The sequence below is a fragment of the Homalodisca vitripennis genome, chromosome 2, assembly GCF_021130785.1.
Source record: "Homalodisca vitripennis isolate AUS2020 chromosome 2, UT_GWSS_2.1, whole genome shotgun sequence".
NCBI lineage: Eukaryota > Metazoa > Arthropoda > Insecta > Hemiptera > Cicadellidae > Homalodisca > Homalodisca vitripennis.
Window position 1 is genome coordinate 33,367,022 of NC_060208.1, and position 25,783 is coordinate 33,392,804.

Sequence of the window (25,783 nt, forward strand, 5' to 3'; positions counted from 1 at the left end):
CTGATTAAGAAAACCATTTCTTCCAGAATATCCTCCCACATTAAATTAAATCTTCGTTTAACAACAAAGTGATAAACACATAATCTTGTTCCAACTGAACTATTCTGTGTTATAGTCACTAATATCTACACTTTACCGTGATATGGTAAAAATATAAAACTTGGCCAAGAGAATGTTAATAGACACATAAGCCCCTATATATTTGACAAATTTTTACTAAAGTTTCAGTCAAACACAAGAATGTCGTATTAAAATTGTACCAACAACACATTAAATTTCAAAATTTTTCGTAAAATTCTTTAAATAAATTATTAAAGCTATTGTGTTGCATGAATCCACATTGGTAACTAAATTCGATGGTTAAAGTTATGGATATATAACTGATTGTATAATAATATGACCCAAAAGAAATTCTAAATTAGAGGTTTTATAAAGTAACTGGATTCTTATGTATGTGACTATTAGTCTTGTTTATAAGCAGTCACGTGAGCAACCATTATTTTATTGAAGATGTTTTAATATAATGGCCAATTAAGACTATTTACAGTCTCAATGGTGAGCGTGGCGTCATCACAATCCGCCGTCACAAGTAGGCGGTTAATGTCAGACTCCATAACATCGTGGTCAGAGGGTTATCGGCAATTTCGATTGCCATTGCGGCTTATGGGACAGTTTACGTAATGGGGATAAACCGCTCATCCGGTCTCATTTTATAACTGCAATGACCACATCTCTTGTCTACTGTACGTTGAGTTATCATTCATGTAAAACTTACTTCTGAATAATTTAATAAGTAACTGATATTCATGTTTCTAAAGTAAATTAGGAGCTTAGTATTATTTTACATTACAGTTGGATTATTACAAGATGAAAAGTATATGAGCCAATATAGAAGTTGGAAAAGCCACATTGCAAACATTCGTTTTCGAAGAAGGATTCAATGTTAATGTAGAGTTATATTGATTTCATTTAAAGTTACTGCCAAGATTGAACATGATGAAATGAAAAAGAAATGAAATATTACTTTATTTGAAGCGAAATTAGGGCCTCATGGCCCTTTCTTACATTTCACCTCAAGATAAGATGGTGGTAAGATTGATTAGATCCATAAAACATTTAAGTGTTTAGTACAATGATTTTCTTCATTTAAGTATTTTTAATAAGCACCTGTTTGACATTTATTGTATAATTTACTTAAAAAACATGGAGATGTAGAACCTTGTATATTAAAATATAATACGTTACTTTATACAAATTATTACTAACAAATCCTTTTAAAGTCAATGTCCATCTCATAATGAAGGAAGTACTTCAGAAAGATAAAATTGATGAGAAGGGATGATTTATTTTATGTAGAGTTTAGATTCTTTAGACAAGCGTAGTGTCCAGATTACAGGAGTTAAATCTGTAACAATGTCAAATCTAGAACGATACACGAAGCGGAAACGAAGGTAAATTCATGATTCACGAAGAGAGTTTAGTAAACATTTTTACAATTGGTTTAAATTGTGACCTCGTTAATAGTTATTAAACCATATATAGCTCTTATAAATTTAGGTACTAGCAATTCAGATGAACTTAAACAGAAGTTAGCAACTGACATATATCGAAATTAGTACTCTAGTGTATTGAGATTGCTAATTATTTTAATTCGATAAAAACTGTAAATGCAATAGTTTCATAAGGTTCAGTGTATTTTACAGCAATGGTTTCCCCTATTTAAGTGTAGATATAAATTATCGTCTAAGTCTGCATAGTGTTTTTTTAAAGTGTAAAGTTGCAGTGATTCTAATAACTTTATAATTGCCACATTTATTATCTATTTAGCTTACGTATAGTGATAACAAGCATAGTTATAACAGATGGAAAGTACCCGGTCTGAGTACTTCAAAGTATAATTCGGATCTATTAAAACATCACCTTACTTTATTACTTAATTAACCGAGATCAAATTTGAATGATTAATAATCTAAGTGTGATTAAGTTTAATATCTAAGCAATGCAAAACTTTGATCAAATTTTAATATAAAAACTATATTTAACAAGTTATGTGCATGTCCTTAAAATTAAAGTACGTGTCTACATCAGCAGGAGAAGATAAGCCTTTTAAGCACTTTATTCCCTTGTTCGTGACTTAGACTATGTTTCATACTTACTTCACGTTGCTTTACCTGAATATTTCTAAGCTTACATTCTTGTAAAATAGTTTTATACTTACTTGTGTTGAAAAAAACCTAAAGTAATACAAAATTCAAAATTTTTCGTTTGAATGTAAAGTGAAAGATTTTAGAAGATATATGACCGAAATACATTTTAATTTAATTTATAAAAAGAAAAAAATATAGTTAGATAATAAGTTTACTTAACTAGTTATAATTAAAGCAAATAAGTAGTTTTATGAATAAAACAATCAAACATATTATGGACAAAATAAACTCGATTACTTACTAAAATGAACGTCCCACACAGTATTTGACAATAATTACATTTTTGAATTAAAACTTGTCTTACTTGTTTTTGAGAAATGTTGTTAAGTTTTTTTGGCCAACTACGTCCGTCCATCTTGGCTGACAATTTGACATATTAAATCCAAAATAGATTGTAAGTGTTTATCAGAAAAGTTTTCTTTATACTTTACATTTTATGTTATCTTTAAATATAAATTTATAACTGAATGTATTTAAATAGCATAAGTTTTAAAGTATAGCGTAAAGTATAAATACATGTTTAAATAGGTTTAATTTATAAAAAAAATATATTATTAAAAATAAGATACTCATACTATGAGTGTTATCAATTGGTACTAACATACTAAATAAACCAAAGAAATTAACTTAATTCCAATAACTCCCTTTTTATTACTAACCTTGAAGGTAATTGATATATGCTGCCATGGAATGTGGTGGATATTTTGAGAAAATACTGACACACAAGACTTCGTCCTATCATTGCAATAAATGAGAGGTTTTATGTTCTTCATAAAGAACATCATTGGAGAACGTGGACATCATAAAACATCCTATGTTGGTAATATGTACATTATAGCTTAATATTTTGAAAGAGGGGAAGGTTATTGAAAGTTGTAAATATATAATGTATTTAATAAAGATATTTTACGTACATTTTTATTGCTAAAAAGATTTGGATAACTATAAAAACGATACATTTCTTGAATCTCTTGGTTTTATCATTTACAAAGAGGAATTGATTTTCCAAAGACTGGCGTAAATGCTGCGTCTGTGCTGACAATGTAAGCCTAATGAACAAAAGCTACGGCGATGGAATAATTTATTGACAATTTTCATAACTTTTAAAATGGAATATAAATGAGTGTCGTTATAAGCTTTAAGTTTTGAGAACATTTACTTATACAGCTCGTTTTATTGTATATACAAATCTATAATAATATGTTTTTGTAATAAGTAATTGAAAATAATATAACCATTACTTATGTTGCGAGGAAAGCTTCATAAATCAATAAAGCATCATCAAAAACCAATAAAAGGTAAAACCTAATAAGCAATACACGATAACAAGTTTCCTATCTAGCTTAGATTAGAAGGTGTCTAACTGTATGAGCTTTTCTGAACAAAAACATTATCATGTCAAGAATGGTGAAGATAAATTCATGAGACTCTATGAATCCTTGGTCATGTAGGGCTGAATTACACAATCATAATAAAGGTATTTGTTTTAAAATGGCGGTTATAATTAAGCACACTAGTCGACAATGATCAGAAACTTTCTTTCTTATTATTCCTGCTTATAAAAAGAGAAACAATTCGTTTCTACAAATAAACTGAATACAACATGAATACTAGTTCATTGTCAAGCTATGTGGTATGTAGGCTATCTGTTAGGCAAATTCTGTTATTAAAGTGCTTATCTTAAACTTTTCTATCATACTTTCAACACTAACATAGTAACGCAAACTAATAATATATTTGAATTTTCGAAATTTCAATAAGACACTAATGCCTTCTGAAACCCGCAGTAGTAACGGTGAATTAGATGCCTCCTTGGCGATATTACTGATTACGTTATAATTATTGTTCTAAACAGATTATAAATCTAAAGAGACTGAGCTAAATTCTTCAGAGATATGTTTTACATTATAAACGCAGCTTTAACAGATATATATATGTTTTTATCCATGCAAAAATCTTTACTTACAAGCTCACCGATTAGCCGCAAGACTTTTTTTACCTTTATTGCAATATGACGGACGACTGGTATTGCCGTAGAAATAATATTTTCTAGTCGTCAATTAAGTAGAATAATGTTTGAAATAGCGTTAGTGTAGAATAGCTGTATATTTAAAAGTGTAAGATTCGGGGGCAGCCAACTTCATTTGAGCGAATAACGCAGTAGACATAATGAACTGGTCAAATACTCTCGATGGTAAGCTCATTATGTCAAATGGTAATTGCAGTTTTATGCAAGAGTTTTTTACATTTGACACAGAAGTCAACGATAAAAATTAAATAATGGATAATACACATTAAGGGACATTTCTAAAGTGGAGTGTCGTTCTTCTATTATTACAAGAATATGTAACTCGAAAGCCACAAGGAACTAAATATTTATAAAAATATTTTCATAACCATTTACATTTTCTACCATTGTCTTATTATATCAACCCATCTCATTGTCAATATTTTAGAGTTCACAGTGTCTAGAGCAGTATAGAAACATGAATTAATATACTATTAGTTGTAGAGTTATTATTATCCATTTAATAAAACATATACTTTGAGTAGGTACCTGAACTTCGATTCATTTTATATTTATCATAAACTGAATTTTCAACTTCATAATATGAATTTTGTCACCCAAAAAAATGTACTGTATATCTAGAACAGGATAATAAATTCGATTTAACTTTCACAATTTTAAATATAAACTATATACAATTTTTATGTCCAAATTAACCTTCTTGAATTAAAAACCAGAAATCTATATCAAAATCTTGCAGAAATCTTATTTAGTACACTCAAAGAACAATGTTTATGTCAATGCAAGGTTTATAAAAAGTTTATGCAAAATTTAAACTCGTGGAATAAATAGGTTCACGTGGTTAATGTGCCTTAAACAAAATATTCATTAATATTTAAATGTTTAGATCCTAAGCCTCACAGTTTTATTTAGTTCCTGTTATTTATTTAGATTCTCTTTAAATCTGTTAAAGTATGTCTTTAACAATATAAAAATATTAAAATTATTTTTCAGTACAATTAAGAGGTTTAAGAGCTGAAACACAAAATAAATACTGTTATAGTTATTTTACATATCTTTAGCTACTGAATAGTTTAAATAAATTTAACAATCCACCAGTAAGAGTATTTGCAAACAGTTGAAGGCTTTCACATTATATTCCTTTGTTAGCCTTTGCCCAACGAACAGGATTTCCGCCCTGGTGCATGTTGTAATGAGTTCCCTTCTCACTTGTTTACCTTATGTTCCACCCCCCCCCCCCCCCACCCCCCCCCCCCCCCACCCCCCCCCCCCCCCACCCCCCCCCCCCCCCACCCCCCCCCCCCCCCACCCCCCCCCCCCCCCAATTTGAAACATCTATTATAAATAAATGTAAAAGTAATTTTATTAGTCTGTATTTATTTTATCACAATATAATATAATACATAAATACATTTATAGTTAACTTTATTTGCAATTTTACATTTTAACGAAGTAGTTTCAAGCATTCTTTATAATATTAGATTGTAACTTCAAAGTTAGCACAGTCTTCTTAAAAATAATGTATAATCTAATTTTAAATAGTGAACTAACTAATAACTTAACTTTAAAGATAGAATAAAAATATTAATTTTAACAATTTTGTAATAATAATTTTTAGCTCTAATGAATTACTAAACAAAAACATCATTAAACGTAATAGGGTTAGCTTAAGGTTAAAACCACAAACACTTGTCTGAGTAAAACAGAGGTCTTAAGCTGCTTATGGTTCTTCAGGTTTAATATATTTTTAACAGCGGATTCACCGTAATTAACGATGGAAGTTTTGTTTAAAACTGTAAAGTTTATTGATAACGCCTAAGTTTTACTTTGTTTGGTACCCGTCACCCATCATTCTTTGATTATGTTTACTTTAGAGTAATAAATTATAAATAATTTTAAAATAAAAAATGTGAATTACGAAGCAAGAATTTCAGTAGCAGTTAGAAAAAGACATGCAACCCACAATGTGCGGCTGTACCACCTCTCTATACGTAGCTTTATGTTTTTTTGTATTACCCTAAACTTACTTTTTTGCGCCCTGGTAACCTTTATAGTTAAATATGTGTTGCTAAACTTACCTTTAATTTTCACATGTAGAGTATTGTATTCAGTATATACGTACTAAACTTTAAAGCATGGTGCGTGCACCAGTCAGCATGAGTTTGTAAAAAACCGAATACTCGTACTGCCTAGGGAATCATATGTACCATCACTTCACGATTACTCGTAGTGGTCTTGGACCTACCCATGACTGACGAAACTAAATTATGTCGAAACAACAGAGTAATAACTCCATTGTGACAGACGTAATTATTGGAATTCATCGACACAGATAAATCGCATTTAAAAGTTCGGCCTAAAGGAATCGTAAACGATGTAACATTGAGTCTATGCTCTGAACCATTTCGTCTTTCTAGATGTACGTGCTGTTACCTTCATTTATTTTCATATAATTAATAGAAATGATAAAAATCATATTTTTAATAATGGGAACGAAATCGATCTATACTTTTCAGAATGCTATGGTGTAGCAATGGCGAAATAGAGTGCGGAAATTTGCTTACGTGTGGTTTTTGTGTATATACAATAGATATTTTAAGAAAATGTTATTTATATCATCGTGTTTTAAAAGTTGTATGGTCTCTCATACATTAAAGCTGCAAAATAATAAGCATTAATAGCTTTTATATTGTCATAAAGTAATAAAGTTTGAAGCAATAATACACAAACCAAAAAGAAAATTATGCGGCATTTTGGAATACATTTTATTAATAACTTAGTAAAGGATTATATATAAAAATTTTGAACGTACACTCAATGAGTTGACACGCATTATAGACTACGTAGGAGCAAGGAAAGAAGACATACTAATCATGCTCGAACATGGGTACTTAATATCCAAGATAGAGTTAGAAGGAATCGTTGCATAAAGCTGGATAAAGCAGCTTACATTTTATAATGTACATTTGTTATGAGATTGAACTGCGATGCTCTTGCAGATATAGTTATCATCATAGACAGAGTTCATATTATGTGAACATAGCTCTAAAATATCCTGAACGGAGTTTATATATGATGAAGTGGATTTCAGAAAGCTTGAACGTTAAACTAACATTAAGCTTAATGTACAATGTATGCTTGATACGAGAATTTACTGTGATGTTCTTATTGATATAGTTATCGTTTACAGAGTGCATACAAAAGTTCTAGAATATTCAGTAGGGACTTATATTAGAAGCGTTGAGTAGATCTGCTTGTTACTCTATAATTTATATCGTTAATTTATATGATCTTTAATACATTTTTTGAAATGTTTCACTGAATGGAATTGCATAAGAGTAGTATGCACAAATCTTTTGCGTTATTTTCCATCCGTCTTGTTACATTCATCACGATTAAGCTTTTTTTTCGATGAAATAACATCCTAGTAATACATGCATTACTTTCTAGAAAAATTCTTGTTACGTCGCGGATAAATAACGCAAATAATAAAATATACCATTATAATTTTAATTTTGTTTAACCTTACTAGTTTACCTTACTAAAATACCTCTTACTTACTTTTGACGCTTACCTCCTGGAAAATCATGTACCCACAATAATTCTTGTATTTTAAATCGTTTTAATGTAAATGCTACAACACATGAATTGAATGAAATAAAATAATACAACCTGCCATGGTTCATTTAAAAGAGAGAAAATAAATCTTAGTTTCAATAAAACCGAATATAATAATAAAAAGACTTACAGTACAGTATCTATGTAAATATTGGCAAAATATATCACCTCGATTTGGAGTTGCAGAGAAGGATGAGTGTACTGATGGGCTTACAGAATATTATCAATGACTGACTTTCCCTTATATAAATCTGTTTTATACCGTTCCTTCGTAAGAAATGAAAAGAAAATTCAATATAAATTTTCGTTTAACTTCGCTTCTCTCCTTCCTAAAATGAATCATTCAGACGTGACTGGCATTTAGAAAGGGTCTGCCACTAGTTTCTTCCGCGTCATCCAATTTTATTTCCTTTATTTTAAAAACATACAATTTAATAAGAAAACCATACCTTTACTATCAAACTTTATTTCGTTATAATAAGCAACGATTACAAAATAAAGTTAGGTTCAAAGTCCTGTACTAATAATCCATGTGATTACGGGAACTGAAAAAAAAATATTAAATTATAACAATTCAGCAACTAATGAATTAAAGCCAGTATTTAAAAACAAACAATTGTGTGAAAGATAGCATTCACACCCACTTTAATTTACAAAAATGTACACTGTCTTATACAATTATAATGTTATTTGTACGCTTCCTTTTGTATACTACAAACAAGATGTGATGTTTTGAAGAAAAATTCTTCAGATTTAAAACTTTATCACCAACTCATAAATTTCTGACCCCTCTTAAACAAAATATGATATGGGGAAATTAAAAACAGCATTTTGTGACATTTATTTTAACAAACAGCTGCATAAAAACCAAACATTTACATATCTGTGTACTGCGTACCAAACTGTGCTAAATAGGTTTTTAAGAATTGGAGCAAGAATGTATCAGATTTTAGATTTACTGTCTCTAATTAAAGTAAAAGTACATTCTTTACTTTTACTTTAATTTGATACAACTTCATTGGAACTAGATAAAAGTAAGTCTCATGTTTTTAAACTAAAATCTTGTAAATCGTATATACAAGCAATATATCGAGTTTCTGATCAAATTAAAAGGCTTGGATGTTAGAAAACAATGCCGTAAACCGGACCACTATGGTTTACCTTATCCAATATGGCAACAGATTAAGGTTTTCTTAAAAATGTGTTTCAATAATAAAAAAATCCATTATTTTTAACTGTCAGCTCAGTCTATCCATGCATTATGATTTTTAAGACGTTCAGAGAGACGCCGCCCCCCTCATGTGGTATAAAACAGGAAATCGCTTGAAAACGTATTATTGACACTCAACTAGTATATTCTTATTTGTAATAGTTTGATTACCATGAGACCGTTTCCAAACCTAATTCACACACTGTAGAGCAGTGTTTCCAAAACATTGGGTAGCGACTCACTGGTGGTTCGCGAGGATATTTTTCATGGGTCGTAGGATCTATTGCCAGGAAAAAATATTTCGATATTTTGTCGTTTTGTTTCTCTCACTTGGCTATAGCGCAACCGTAGACGATGAGTCAACGCTTGCCTTATCACGCTCCCCACTACCACGTAGTAGGCTATTTTTAGATTTGGACAATTCTAGTTGTCCCATTTTTGGTGTACTGTACACCAGTACCTAAGTGCATTCAAAACGATTTGTAGGTTACTTTTTCGTGTTGTAAGTTGTAATCGTTTAACTAATGTATGCGGATGTTGTGGTTTGTTTTTTTGTAGTGAATGAATTATAGTGTTTTATTCCATTAAGGAGGCAAGGATTAAGACTGTTTCTAACCTTAAAGAGCGCACCAATCGATGGTGAAACCGTCCATGTCTACTGGAATTCTTGCTGGTAATCCAAACATAAATGTAAGTATTATTAGCACAAACATATCTAGAATATAACTTGTAATTAAAAAGGCAAAACTTGGCTTCCATAAATATATCACTGATTTTTTTATTACGGTTTTGTATTTTCGAGCATTGAGGAAGACCCGCTTCCTCAATGTGTAATTCGTTTTACAATTTCAGCTAATGAGAGCATGAAACAATCTAGACTGGAAAGACATTTCAAAAACACTTGCACTGTACAATTGTAAATTAATTGGATTTTATTTATCCAAAAACAAAGAATTATTAATGATAAAAACACTAATGACGAAAATATCAACGGGAAATGGAAACAAACAAGCGACAATATCTATAAGCTATCTTTATTGATAGCTTAAAAAGGAGGAGGCCATACTTGTAGGTGAGGAAATTAATTTAGTGCGGCTAAAATAATATCAGAAAGTTTATTCAACGAGAAATGTACTAAGATTATTGATGAAATACCTTTATCAAAGACAAGCGTCATTAGATGGATTGATGAAATGGTGGACAGCGGGAAAGAAGCTTTCATCACATTGCTAAGGCAAAGCGATTTCTGTACTATACAACTTGACGAAAACACTGACGTTTCCGGCTTGGCCTATTTATTCAATTTTATTCATGTTTAATGTAATGGAACCATCGAAGAGGAACTTCTTTTTTGTAATTCATTACCATTCACAACAATTGTTGAAGAGATCTTTAAATGTCTAGGTAATTTTATTAAAGACAGTGATATTGAATAGTCAAAATGCGTTGGATTGCCAAATGGTGGGGCAGCAGCTGAAGTCCATCCCGAAAAAAACACAATTCTTCATTATGTGACGAAATGGGTTGTAATAATAGTCATATTCTTCTCCATTGCGAAGTTATTTCGTTATTAAGGATAGAGTTTTCACTAGAGTATTTTAATTAAAGGTTGAACTGAACATTTTTTCTAATGGATGATGAATTCCCCGCTTGAATTGCTCGCTTGTTTGAGAGACGAGATCAGCCAAATACGCTCAATTAGACATTGCAAGTTAAATACAACTATAATTTTTATGCAGAATAAAAAGAAATACAATATGGTGAGCTAAAATTTAAAGCAATGATTTTGACAGTTTCTCAACAATGCACAATTTCATTGAATCTAATGATTTCCCAGTAGACGATGATGAAACAGCTACGACATTAAAGGAGCACTTGTCCTTCATTAGTTCTAATCTTAAATTAAAAATTATTTTTATATATTTGATATTATTTGTTCTTGAAATTATCTTATTTTATTTCTAATATTTTGGCTATTGTTAGACATTTCATCACAATGTATAGCGTATTTTGTAAAATACAAAAAACTGATTTATTTTTCTTTAGTTTTTAGTTAGTATATTTTTAAATAAAAAATATAAACAATTTTTTGTTGTTGATTCATCTGTTGAAAAACTTAAAATAAATGGTTTTAAAATACATATTAAAATATTATTTGTTGCAGTAATATCATACATATACATACATATATACAGTATTTAAATTTGTTATTTGATTATGAAACCGGTTTAACCGGCAACTGTACATGTGATGTAATGCCATTACTATCATTTCAAAACTATATTAAGAGCAAAGGAGACAAAGTAGGTGGGATGGCTATAACAAAAGGACACAAAAGGAGTTTTAAATTAGATAATTTAACTAGTTACTCAGTGTCTTTAAGGTATAAATTAATTGGAGAAAGTTTTGTCCTAAACGCTATTCTCCTTCTGATCTTAATAATTATAATTGGGATTGCTCGACTCCCGTAGGCTGAAACAGGACTCGTTACCTCTGTATTTTCAAAACAAATTTATATCTGTTATTTTGACGTTAGTACTATGCATATTATCATTATTAAGGTAATATTCAATCATAATTACTCACTCAAGCTTACAAAGATGTCAATAGCATAATTTAATTTCAAGAATTGATAACAATACACAATGTTAGAATGGAATAAAATAATAATCGGTGCCACATTTTTTGGTATGCAATTTTTTTTTTCGAATCAACGTCTAAAGAAGCGGCGGCACGGCCGCCAAATAGTACAAACTTGGTTTTGTACTAAAAACACGGCAGAACTACAGGTTACCTATTCTTGCTTTGTAGTTGACTTGAAAAGGTGTTTCCCAAATTCGAATAAAGATGTGAACCGGTAATAACTTACACAAACGATTAAACTTCAGTGGTGGTTTACGCGTTGGATTACAAAGAATCCGTTTATCGTGGTTTGAGCACTAGATACTGTACCACTAGTAGTATTAGTAGTAAAATTAGCATAATTTATTGATCAAAACACTTTGATCAGGTTACTATGAATTAAATTAAAATGTTATTATAAATAGAATTCTTATTCGTTTTAACAGTATACTTGGTAGTATACAATGACGGTAAAATACCTGAGAGTAGACCGCCAGGATGATGTATCTAAATGGCTTCATGCTATGTAAAGGGTTACAAAGTGAGAGATTAACGAATTATCTCTCAGTTTATTGTAATTTGCGAGAGAATTGGAATTAATAACTATTCCAGATTACTTATAAAACCATAGTAGAGACTAGTTTTAATTCTATGCCGATTTTTAAATCCTGAAATCGTCGTATAGTAGAGAAACCAACGAGTACCCACAAATTATATATTAGACATTTTGCTTAATTTTTACCTCCAAATCCGATTCTTACTAACATTTTTATTTTAACAATAACAAAAATAAATAGATCTTTCGTAGAGGACATTATTGCAGACTTTGTCCAAATCTAGACATGAAACTGTTATTTAGTACTCCCTATTTAGCTGCATATTAAATTCTCCGTATAAAATATATCTCCTTATCTATTCCTCTCTCTCTCTCTCTCCACCAATTAACAAAATGGCTAACGAATGGAGCATCAATTAATATCAGAGGAAACCCTCTGGAAATTGAAAGCGTCACAAGCAGAAAGACAAAATTGATGGCAAGATTTTCTTGATAAATGTTCTTCCTTTGGATTCTGAGTGATTTTAATAAATAACTTTATTCAATTACCTGAGTAACATATCCTGCATTATCATAAGCCTACATAAAAACTAGTATAAGCTACCTCTTTCTATATTGAATACAGTTATATTATTACCATTGATAATAATTGGTAATTTTATGATATCTGAACTCGTAAGAATTTAAAACTGAGTACACTTATTTAGCATTGTAATATATGACATAGTAAATATGCATCATAAAGAAATGAGTTACAGACTGATACTTTACCAATCCCAGTAAGGCCTATTATACGACATATAAGCTGATGTATTCCTGCCTTTTCGCACCTATATATAGCATATCGTAACTGTAAGTATAGTAAAAATGGTATTAGGTATTTATACAATTATACTTTAAAATATTATAATTTAATATCAGGAAATGTTAGTAAATAATATAAAGATATAGCTTTCTCAATACTAGGTCAAGTATACATCTGGTAAATAGGTATAACTAGTATAGTTTCCCCATTTTGTCAAAATGGATTCAAATATTATTTATATCAAAGCAGTTAATTTTAAATAAAATAGATCAATGTCTATTTTATCCAATACGTCAATATCAGCGTATATTATTTTCTTGAATATACTCTCGATATAGTACAAATAATAAAGGAACATCAAAGTTCACCAAACGACATTGGTATTTGTTCCACCCTAACAATAATATAAATAATGCGAGAGAGTGTTTTTTTTTTTAATTGCTACGCCTTACGCATAACTACTCAACCCATAGAACTGAAATTTTACATGGACATTCTTAGCGTCCTTGGTCTAACAGGACTTCTTAATTTCTAAATCCCTCCTGGGCTACGCGCCACTGTTCTCTAAAGTAGTCAAATATCCTATCTTAGTTTCCTAAGTTCCATTAGAGCAAACAATTGTTATTAATTTAAAAATCCTGTTAAATGTAATCGAATGTTTTGTTTCAACGTGTTTTATGATAACACAGCCATATCATTAGTTGAACACTATATTCAATTTGTTTAAATTTAGAGTGAGAAAGCACTTCGTAAGCTTGATATTGACAAAGCTTCTTGCTTCAACCTACCTGACACCACTGTTGAGCACATATTAAGAAAGTTCTTTTTTAATATACTGTTATCCTTACATAGTAACATATATTAAGTACACATTATTTGGTCAATGCTGTAATGTTGACATAAAAGACTAAAATACTATCTAACATTTACTATAAAAATATCAGACATAAAACCTATATTATTTGTCTTTTGAAAGAAGTAGGCTTTTTGGATCTGTATGTAGTTTTTTATTAAAACGAGAAACATGAAAAATTCAATTATGAAACAAACATACTTAGGCCGGAGTAAATAACAGTTATTATAAATATAAAGTTTCGACAGTTTCAACACGGAAACTCAATAACGGCGTCGTAATTAATTCCCCGACCATAGGTGTTTAGGACATAGCGAGCGAAACGCATGTAACGGCAATTGAAATTACATATTAATACAAAACACATTAAATTAATTTTTTTACTGACATTGAATTGACGAGGGACATTGTGTCCATTTTTTACTACATCGTATTAATATCATAAATTTATTTTCATAAGACGATTAATGTTATAAAAGTGTTTTATATTGGTAACCGTTTGGATTAGGGTTTCCATAGCAAATGTTCATTCTTATAGCAAAAGAAAATTTATAGGTAGATTTATGAGTCATCCTAGTTTAAATGAAAAAATAATCGAAAACTAGTGGCCAATTAAGCACAATTAAAGGAACTATTTCGTATTCAAAAAGTGATGTTATTTCTCAAATTTCTAATGGCTTTGAATCAGATTTTAAATTTGGTGTTTTTGAAGCAGCTGGAAATTTATCTCATTTTGGATTAAGATTTTTTGAAAATGTTACTATTCCGATCTATAAAGGAGGATTTTATCTAAGTTTTATAAGAGCAGAAGACGATGATGTGATTCTGAAGACTGCAACTGGAAATGTTATGCCTGTTGATGGAAAAATAACAATTACAGATTTTTTTATTAGAGTTCCAATGATTGATTATAAAATCACGAGTAAAATAAGGTTGATTGATGAAATTACAAAAAGTCAAAACATTATGTTTAATTTTCTAGATTGGCAATGTATTGAACAAAAAGGTATTTCCGGAACAACTTATTCGTTCGATATCACAAATATTTATAGAAATATCTTCAATCCCAAGTTCGTTATCATAGGTTTTCAAAACAGATAGACAGAATAATCAAGAAAAAAATCCTTCAAAGTTTGATAGTTTGGATGTAAAAAATATCAGAGTAAAATTGAACGGTTCTTATTATCCAGATGAATTACAAAATTTAAACATTTCCGGAGGTCTTTTCAGAATCATGTATCAGATGTATCAAGATTTTAAGAAAGTTTACTGTAATAATAAGGAAATGTATTACAATCCTAAAGAATTTTTAGCGAATAGACCTATTTATGTCATTGATACAACAAAGAGTTTGACAAATATTTCTGGTTCAAAGAACGATATAATTATCAATATGGATTTTCAAAAAGCTGTTACAAACGCGATTTGTTATGTTGTTTTTGTCTCTGAGAAATGTTTAGCCTATGATGTGATTAAGAACGATATTAGAGAAATTCAGTAGTTAATGATGTTCATATTATTCTCTTTCATTCCTTCTAATATTTCAAAAATATACTCTTTCGCCACTGAAAAATCCCGATTTCTCCCGTAATAATCTTTATAATCGTACACATAATATCCTAAATAGTTGTACAATAGAATGAAATTATTTCTATTTATCTCTGTTGTAGAAATGTAAACACAAACATTTGCGCTGAAAAATTTATATCTCGGCAGACTTAGTTCCATAATCTCCATTTATAAAAAAATCTTTTTGTTTAAATGGAAGAGTATAATGCCAACTGTTACAAGTGTTATAATAGAGGAGAAATTATTGATAAAAAATATTTAGTTTGTAGAGATTGTAATTTAATTTTGTACGAAAGACCTAAACCTAAGAAATTTTGAAATAAACTAACACATTTGAATAATCTGCTTACAAAATTGCAATATGGAGACAAGAAGCAAACAAAATTTGTTACAGAATTTAGAAAACAGAATAAAAATTTTTACTTATCTCTTGGAACCATTGACAAAATTATTTTCCTTTTCAAAGAATACATTAGGTTTGTAGGTATCGATACACACGTTTATTATGAAAAGATATTACCTGTATTTTTTCATTATCTGGATGTTGAATTTGTCTACGATTTTAAGCCAGAAATCCTCGATGATTTTATAGTACATTTGGAGAAAGTAAATGAAGAACCTCGTCAAACAATGAAGATGTTGGCAATTCCCTCGACTTCTCGAGTGATTGTTAGCAAATTTCATTTTTTCCGTCTTTGAATTTTTTCTATTTAAATGGAGTTCTTGAAGGAGTTAAATGATATTGGAGAATGTAAGTTTAAAGAGTATAAGAAGTTAAATGAATTGGAAGAAAATAAGAAATACAAAATTTTGAATTTGGAGAAAATGAAGGATAAATTCGGGTTTACAATAATTGCCGAGTTGGAAGATTATAAAGTACACTTACCGAACAGACTTTTGACTGTTTTGGATGAAAAAAAGATTAAAGAATTGAATATAAACATGATAAATTACACTTGGTTGTTACTGGAAAGAAGACTATTAAAAGATAAAGACTGTGTTACTATCAATTTTGTAGAATAAGGATTTTATTTCGTGGCTTGATCAATATACTTCCAACTCCTCGGGGCTCCAACCGCCATGTAAACGCTTGAATTTTTCAAGAATTAGATTTTCTCGTTCTTCTTTAGAATCACAAGGAATATTACGAACATTAATGTGTTTCATTTCATCCAAAATGTCATCAAAAACGAAAAGCAAGAATTCTTTGTTTTGTTTAATGAATTTTATTGATAAATCTTGATATTGACAAAGAGTCTCTAGTAATGCTGTATAATTCCTACATCCTCTTTCATAAACACTTCTGTAGCTCCAATCCTTCATAGTTTTGATCAAATTATGGTGGATAAAGTTATAATAGTGCCCAAAAAACTCCATACAAAATTGCTTAAAATATTCTGTTTGCTGTTTTTCTTTTAACATTTGTCCAAGATCTTTTGAAATTAATTCATACATGTCCGCTAGACCTATCCGTGTTGAAATATATTTGGAATCCAAGTCCTTTAAATTTAATGCTGATATCAATTGTAGTTTGCAATATTCTGGTAACTCTTTGAACTCTTTACAATTTTCCCCCCTGGCAACTTCTTGAAATGCTAGAAACTGAAGAGAGCTTGGTGAGTTCATGTTTGCTATTTAGTAGAAAAGTTTTTTTATTAAAGTATGTTTTTAGTAACAATGTTTTAAATTGATTAAATTTTATTAAGATTTCGAAGATTTTTCCTTTATTCGTAGCAGATTTGACAACATTTTACAAAGCACAGCTCAAGAAAGTAGAAGCTCAGATTCGGTAAATTTTTCATTCCTCAGGAGTAGATAGTAATGAACCGATCCTGGATCGCTTTTGGAGACGAACGACTGTAGATTCGGTTAATTTTTTCAATGAGATTTGCTGTGTTATTTCTCAGCTTCCTTTATGGTACATTGAACAGTATTTTACATTGCTTTTCGGTCGGCTCCGAAAGTGCGCTAGGACCGCCATATTATTATCTACTTATATATATATATATTTCTATTTATCTATGTGTTCTCTATATTTATTAATTATTATTTGCTATATTTTATTAATCCATAGTATCTTATGCAAAAGCCTTAATATACATTTATTAGCTTTAATGGGTTACTTTTTCATATATATTAAGGTTTATTTATGTGCAATCTCTATATTTATTCTTATTTATTAATGTGTTCTCTAGGCTATATTTATTATTAATTATTTATTATAGTTTATTAATCCATAGTCTCTCATGCATAGGCCCTAGCATATATTTATTAGGTTTAATAAGTTACTATACTATTTATGATTTATTTTTACTACATTTAGCCCCTAAATTTTTTTTCTTATTTAACTTTTGGAAAACTAATTTTTCGGAATTGACTTTTTTTCACTTTCAATTTAAATGGTTAAAGTATCAATAGAATATTCCATTTATTATCAAAATGTAAGAGGGCTCAGAACTAAAACTAATACATTTTTTTGCAATTTATTGATTAAGTAGTTTTGAAATAATAGCCTTGACAGAAACTAATTTACAATCAAGTTTTAATTCATCAGAGCTCTTCTCTGATAACTTTTAATGTATATAGGTGTGATAGAAACTTAGATATTACAGGGAGACAAGGAGGAGGGGGAGTTTTATTAACTTTGTCTAAAGATCTACTGTCAAGTAAATTTGATAACTTTCAAGTAAATGTAAATGGTTGTGAATTTGTTTGGGTAAAAATCTCAAATAATAAGGGAAAAGTATTATATATAAGTGTAGTTTATTTTAGACCTAGATCTCCATTAGGGGTTTACCAGGCTTTTTTATGATTCTTTGCAGCAAATACAGTTTTCAGTTAATAGTAACATAGTCATCATAGGTGATTTTAACTTGATAATATATGGATCAGATTCTAGCTTAATCACTGGTGATAACCTTTGCAAGGAATTGTCTCTATTTTTAAATTTACACGGTCTTAAATTAAAAAACAATATTTCCAATTTTCAAAACAAAACATTAGATTTAGTTATTTCCAACATGGATAAGATAGAGGTAACCAGGTGTGAGGATCACTTAGTGACAGAGGACCCTTATCACCAGGCTATTGAGGCGAGGATTGTTGTTGATTCTCCGCTATCTTTTAGGTCAAGGTCAACCGGACCAGCGGGTTATTGTTTTAGTAAGGCCAATTTTCTTTCAATTATATCAAGACTTATCTTCCGCTGACTGGTCTCAATTGTATTCCATCCCAAACGTAAATAGCGCTGTAAATTGCTTTTACAGTCAAGTGTATGAAATAGTTAGAAAATCTTGTCCTCTGAAAAGAGAAAAAAGATCGAATTATCCATTATGGTTCATCCCATCAATTATTTTTAATTTGAAATTAAAGGAAAAGTTGAGGAGAAAATATAAAAAAATACAGTTCTTTAGAAAATTATAATAGATTTAAGAATCAAAGGTCTTTTTTGAAGCGCGAAATGAAGGTTGTGTACGATAATTACTTGCAAAACATAGAAGTTTTAATTAATAGAGACAGTACTAAATTTTGGAGTTTTTTAAATAGTAAGAGATCTGAAAATTGTAAGTTAATGGTTATGGAATATAATGGAGTCAAGCTAGATAGTGGAATGGCAATCGCCACTGCATTTGCAGATTATTTCAGTTCGGTTTTATAACAGATATTCCTACAGCGGAGCCGAGTGTAGAGTCAGCGACGGCGGCGGCGCCGTGTCTGGCGGGTGTGTCATGCCTTGCTCTCCCCGCACATTAGCGAACATGACGTGCTGGAAGCTATTAAAAGGTTAAAATCTAAAAACACCACTGGGCCTGATTTTCTACCTCAATATTTATTTAAAGGGTGCGCGGGACACTTTAGTAAAACCATTAAAATTTTTGTACAATATAAGTCTGACCTCTAACGTTTTCCCCGACAAATGGAAAATTACAAAAATTACTCATATGTTTAAGAGCGGAAGGAGATCGGAAATATTTAATCACAGGCCAGTGGCAGTTTTGAATGTATCAGCTAAAATATTTGAAATAATTGTACATAAATATCTATTTAATCACTTTAAAAAATACATTTCTCCAGCACAACATGGATTTGTTCCGGGGAGGTCGGTTAGCAAAAATTTGTTAAAATTTACAGGATATATCTCCTCGGGGCTAGACTCTGGAGCACAGACTGATTCTTTGTTTCTCGACCTGACCAAGGCTTTTGATAAAGTCGATCATCAAATATTATTGCAGAAGCTGCATTTTTTATCATTAATTTTTTTAAAATCTTACATTGTTGATAGGAAACAATTTGTTTTTTATAATGGTTTCAGCTCATCAACCTTTGATGTTCAATCAGGAGTTCCTCAAAGTTCAAATTTAGAGCCTTGCCTGTTCACTATATTAATAAATGATATAAGTAATTGTATATTCTCTTCTAATACTCTTTTGTTCGCGGACGATTTAAAAATATTTAAGCAAATAAGGTCACATTCGGACGCTGACGAGCTGCAAGCCGATCTTAATAAAGTTTTTAGATGGAGTATTGTAAACAAAATGTCTTTTAAACGCATCAAAATGTCAGGTAATGACTTTCAGAAGATCTCGTAATTACATAGAACATGATTATTTTTTGAATGGAGTACTAGTATCTAGAGTAAACGAGAAAATTAAAGATTTAGGTATTTATATAGACTTTACTTTATCTTTTAACTGTCATGTAGATGCGTGTGCTTCAGCAGCTAGTAGAATTTATGGGGTTTGTTATTAGACAAATTTTCAATTTTAAAAATGTTGAAACTCTGATATTGCTGTATTATTCATTTTTCAGGTCGAGGCTAGAAAACAATATCATTATTTGGAATCCTATTCACATTAAATATCAAGATATGTTAGAAAAAATTCAAAAACGATTTTTAAGGTATTTATTTTTCAAATGTTTTAACATTTTTAACATTTTTAACATTCATGGAACGTACGCAGTTCCATATGACGAGTTGCTGGAGTTGTTTTGGGTTCGGGAGTCTTGAGCTGAGGAGGAAGGTAGCTAGCCTGATGTTCCTATACAAGCTGGTGCGAGGTGTGGTAGACGATCCTACTAGCCTGGCCGTCTTACCTTCATTAAATAGTAGGAGCAACCTTCTGTTTTCGGTTCCATTCTGCCGCACGACGGCCCATGTTTCCTCGCCGCTTTACCGGGTGATGAGGTTGTACAATTTTATACAGAGCTTAGGCTCTGATGCAGACATTTTTTTTTGACTCACAAAAATGTATTTAGAATTAAATGCCTCAGAAGTTTAGATTAACTAATCAGCTGTGTACAATGTAATTAATTTTAACTGTACCTATGTTTGTAACTTTTTGATATTCCATCCAATTAATTGTTCGTTCCTATTTATTTGATGTGCGTATATTTATTACTAATTTTCTGTTGTTATCATTGATACATTTATTATTATTGTTATGGATTGTTATAGATTTATTTATTCTATTCCGTTAACTTATAAGTTAAAAGTTATAGATTATATAAGTTACAGGCAATAGCCTGTAAGTAACATATATTTTTTATGTTATCACATAATTATTTTAAAACTGTATATAAAGTGAAGTGAGTGAAGAACATTCCCACAGTTAATTGTTTATATCTAAAAACTGCTTTATTGTAAACGGTTAATACTGTTATAAAGCTTGCAAATAAAATAAAATAAAAAATATCTGAGTATTTAGAGAATGGATCTGATCTGAACCTAAAACATCCATCATTTGAAAGTAAAAACTTAAATATGAAACCTTGAAATTTTGAATTTTTCAACAATGATCGATGAATTATGAGCTATGTTAATATCTTGAAAGCTTTCAAAAAGTAAATATCACTTTTATTACAACTTCAATTACGTTTTACTTCTGAAGGATAACATTAAGCTCCTTATAACATAGAGCAAAACTTGTCAAACATAAAATTTCAAATTGAGGTGATAGAAATACTGCTGCATATTTATCTTAATTTTTTACTCAGAGGATATATGTTTTTCTTTGTGATTGGGCGTTTTATTACACCTATTAGAGTTAGTACACTACAATTACTAAAAGAAAGAAATATTTGGTTTTCCTTTTTACATGTATATTCTGAAATGAAATGCAGGGGTATTTAGAAATCAAAAGAGAAAATAAGTACAACGTTTAAAGTAATTATTTCAACTTTCATTTTTGGGATTTTTTTGTTTTCGTCGCCAAAGTAACTAAAATGATTTGTAATGATTGTATGAAATTAGTGAAAACGTTTTATGGAACATAAAAAAACTTATTTATATTTTATACAAATTCTTCACAATGACTTTACCCCCTTCTTGCTGTGTAGAGGAGATGAAAAAGCCAAGCTGACAATGAAGTGTCTCTTGTGAGCAACAGTTCAGTTATAGCCGCTATCCCTTGAGGATTCACCATAAAGACATGTGTTTATCCAGTGTCTGCGTTGAAATTTTTGATGTACGTCTCCATTGAACTCACTTATGTAAACATCAAAAATGTGTCAGAGTTGATGTTTCAAAACATAATAGCTAATTTATACTGATTTTGCGACAAATTACGTAAAATCTTTTTAAACGTAAAATAGTATAAACTGTTTGTATACATTTCATAAAACTGTTAGTTAACTATTTAAAAATGTTTTACAGGGTATATAAATGCTTATATATACGTATGATTATAGTATAGAAATAGGATATACATAAATGAAAAACCGTGTTAGTTTCCAACGGATGGCAATCTTCTAATGCGGAGGTTTTGTGCAAATGTCATTCAAGTAAGACATCAACCGATCTCTAAAATTATAGACACAAGTTATAGCTGTTGGTCCACATGAAAATTTAATCGAAAAGTTTAAATTCCCAATAATATTTCTTAATTCTTTACATTAATAAAAACTGTAAGAACTAAGTATGCATGTATGTCTCAAAGATTTTGATATATATATATATATATATATATATATATATATATATATATATATATATACAGTATATATATATATATACAGGGTGTATATTATGTCTGGAAACACCCAAATATATCCTTTAATAATTTAAATATAAATTTGAAACCTCTTACAATCGTGATAGAGATTGGGCATCTACTTTTTGGAACAATGTTTTGTTATGTCACACCAACGGGGGACGTCCTGCCTAGGGTATCGTGAATATTCTTAATGGAAGCCTATACCTTGTGATACATAATTTTAAAGGTAATAGCTTACTGAATTGAATGCCACAAACCGCATCTCAAAGGAATTATTCTATCAGAAAGTAGAGCATTTTTAGTATTGAAAATTTACTGATGTTCAACAATGTAATTTTAACATGGTTCTTGCCACAAAATGTGTTACACAAATTTTTTTAGCATTTTTTAAAATGTTCAATTAAAATAAAATAAACAATTTATTTTTAAGCTGGTTTCATTAGTACAAATTTACCAGTTTTTATTACAATGAATAAAACTTATGAATCACTTTCTCTGATTACTTATGAATCTGTACTTGGTGTTTTCCAGTCAGCAGGAAGGTTTAAAGAGACAAAGGTCACTAGCCTATGAGAAACATTATTGTGTTATTAATCATCTGGTCTACATGTTTCAGTTTGTTGAGCATGGAGCTTTCACTAGACAGGTCTAAGCTTGGGAATTACAAATGGACAAAGGTCATATCATTCCTGTCGAGTTAATCAGTGTCTCTGAAGCATTGCTGTCAACAAGTTATCTAATTACAGTAGTTCAGTTTTTATTTGGCATTTTAATGGAATTGTCTGAAAGAGAACGAATTACTCTGTTGATGATGCGAGGATATGGCGATCGTCAAAGATCTTATCGGGAAGTTTGTAATTTGTTTAATGACACTTTCCCAGAAAGGAATCCCATAAGTGTTTCAACAATATCAAAAACTATTGAGCGTTTTGAAATGACAGGGAGTGTACGTAATCGGCCAAAGTCGGGTAGGATACAATCTGCAACAGATGAAGAACATGTACTAGATGTTTTGCAAACATTTATTGAAGACCCACATACATCGCTCAGAAAAGCTGCACAGCAACATGATATGCACCCTATGTCTGTGAGTAAGATTTTGAAAATTAATAAATACAAACCATTTAAAGTTCATTTAGTCCAACAGTTAAGTGAGGATGATTACGACAGAAGAGTTGAGTTTTGTGAACTTGTGATGCGCAAATGTGATGACAATAGAGATTTTCTGACCAACATACTATTTTCTGATGAGGCAACTTTTTTCCTAAATGGCAATGTTAACAGGCACAATTGCCGTTACTGGGCTAGTGAAAACCCACATTGGATTACTGAGTCCCATTCACAGCAACCACAAAAACTGAACGTATGGTGTGGAATTTTAGGTAACAAAATTGTTGGACCCTTTTTCATCAATGGAAATTTAAATGCCGAACTTTACTACAATATGCTCCAAAATGAAATAATCCCAGCTATTCAAATTGCATCAGGAGAATACTTTGATAATGTATGGTTTCAGCAGGATGGTGCTCCACCCCATTATGGGAGACAGGTAAGAGAGTATTTGGATTTAAGGTTTCCTCATAAATGGATTGGCCGAAGAGGAGAAATCGACTGGCCTCCAAGATCTCCGGATTTGTCACCAATCGATTATTTCCTATGGGGTCATTTAAAATCCAATGTTTATAGAAGAAAGCCTCATAATTTGGAAGACCTAAGAAACAGGATTATAGAGGAGATTGCTTTGATAACTGAAGAAATGTTAGGCAACTCTGTCGAATCATTTTACACAAGATTGGCTCATTGTCAAACCGTAGAAGGAACACAGTTCGAACAATTGCTTTGACACCAAATGCAGGTAAAACGTTTGTTGTAAGACTTTTCTAACAGCATACATTATTTTTTATTTGTAATAAGAAATCAATAACATAAGTATTTCCATAATTGTACTGTCATAAAAACTGGCAAATTTGTGCTAATAGAACCAGCTTAAAATGAAATTTTTTGTTTTATTTAATTGAACATTTAAAAAAATGCTAAAAAAATTAGTGTAACACATTTTGTGGCAAGAACCATGTTAAAATTACATTGTTGAACATCAGTAAATTTTCAATACTAAAAATGCTCTATTTTCTGATAGAATAATTCCCTTGAGATGCGGTTTGTGGCATTCAATTCAGTAAGCTATTACCTTTAAAATTATGTATCACAAGGTATAGGCTTCCATTAAGAATATTCACGATACCCTCGGCAGGACGTCCCCCGTTGGTGTGACATAACAAAACATTGTTCCAAAAAGTAGATGCCCAATCTCTATCACGATTGTAAGAGGTTTCAAATTTATATTTAAATTATTAAAGGATATATTTGGGTGTTTCCAGACATAATATACACCCTGTATATATATATATATATATATATATATATATATATATATATATATATATTATATATATATATACAGATATATAAAATCAGGAATTGGAGCGTTTTATAAAAATTTGTGGCGTACTATGTATGAAACTTAGTGCACCATTAATTTTGGTAACTATATTATGTTAATACTTAACTCCTTATTTTGGAAGATGAAAAATCATGTACAGTTAAATATATCGCACAGGTTTATAACCCGATAATATTAGCTGGTTAGAAACAGTAGATCAACTTTTTTACCATCAAACATTTTAGTTTATTAGTTGACACGTTTAGGTAAGGTAGTATGTTTTAACTAAAACATATATAACTAGCAATTTACCTGCGGCTTTGCGTGCGATTTCTTATTGAAAAACAAGGGCGTCGAAGGCACGTGCTTTAAAATTGATTATATTATCACTGGAGATATTCTACTATCTTGTTCACTGAAAGAATCAGAAGGTTTTTACTTGGATGAAAAAGCGGTGTTTTGGGTTTAAAAATCTAACGAATTGTTGTTTTGGTTGTTGGTAAATTTGCACGAAACTCGAATCAATTTAGATCTATATAAAACTGAACAAAGTTAGATTTCTAATTTTTATAAATCAAAATTAATAACGCTATCTGATTAGCTTGCGAATAAGGTAAAAAATGAAAAACTTTTTCCAACTTTTTAAAATATTCATTGACTTACGTAACAAACATAATTAAATAATCAGTTACACGTATTGTCGGGCTATATTAAAAGAAGTACACAAAGCTCATGTAGTTAAAGTTTCTATATAATTTAAATACCACAATAAAGTTACTCGCTATTATCTGAACCTTATAATAACACTTACACTGAGCACCGCGTTCACCGAATAAGCGGTGTTGAGTGTTTGTCTGAGTATGATAATTAGTTTATTCAGTG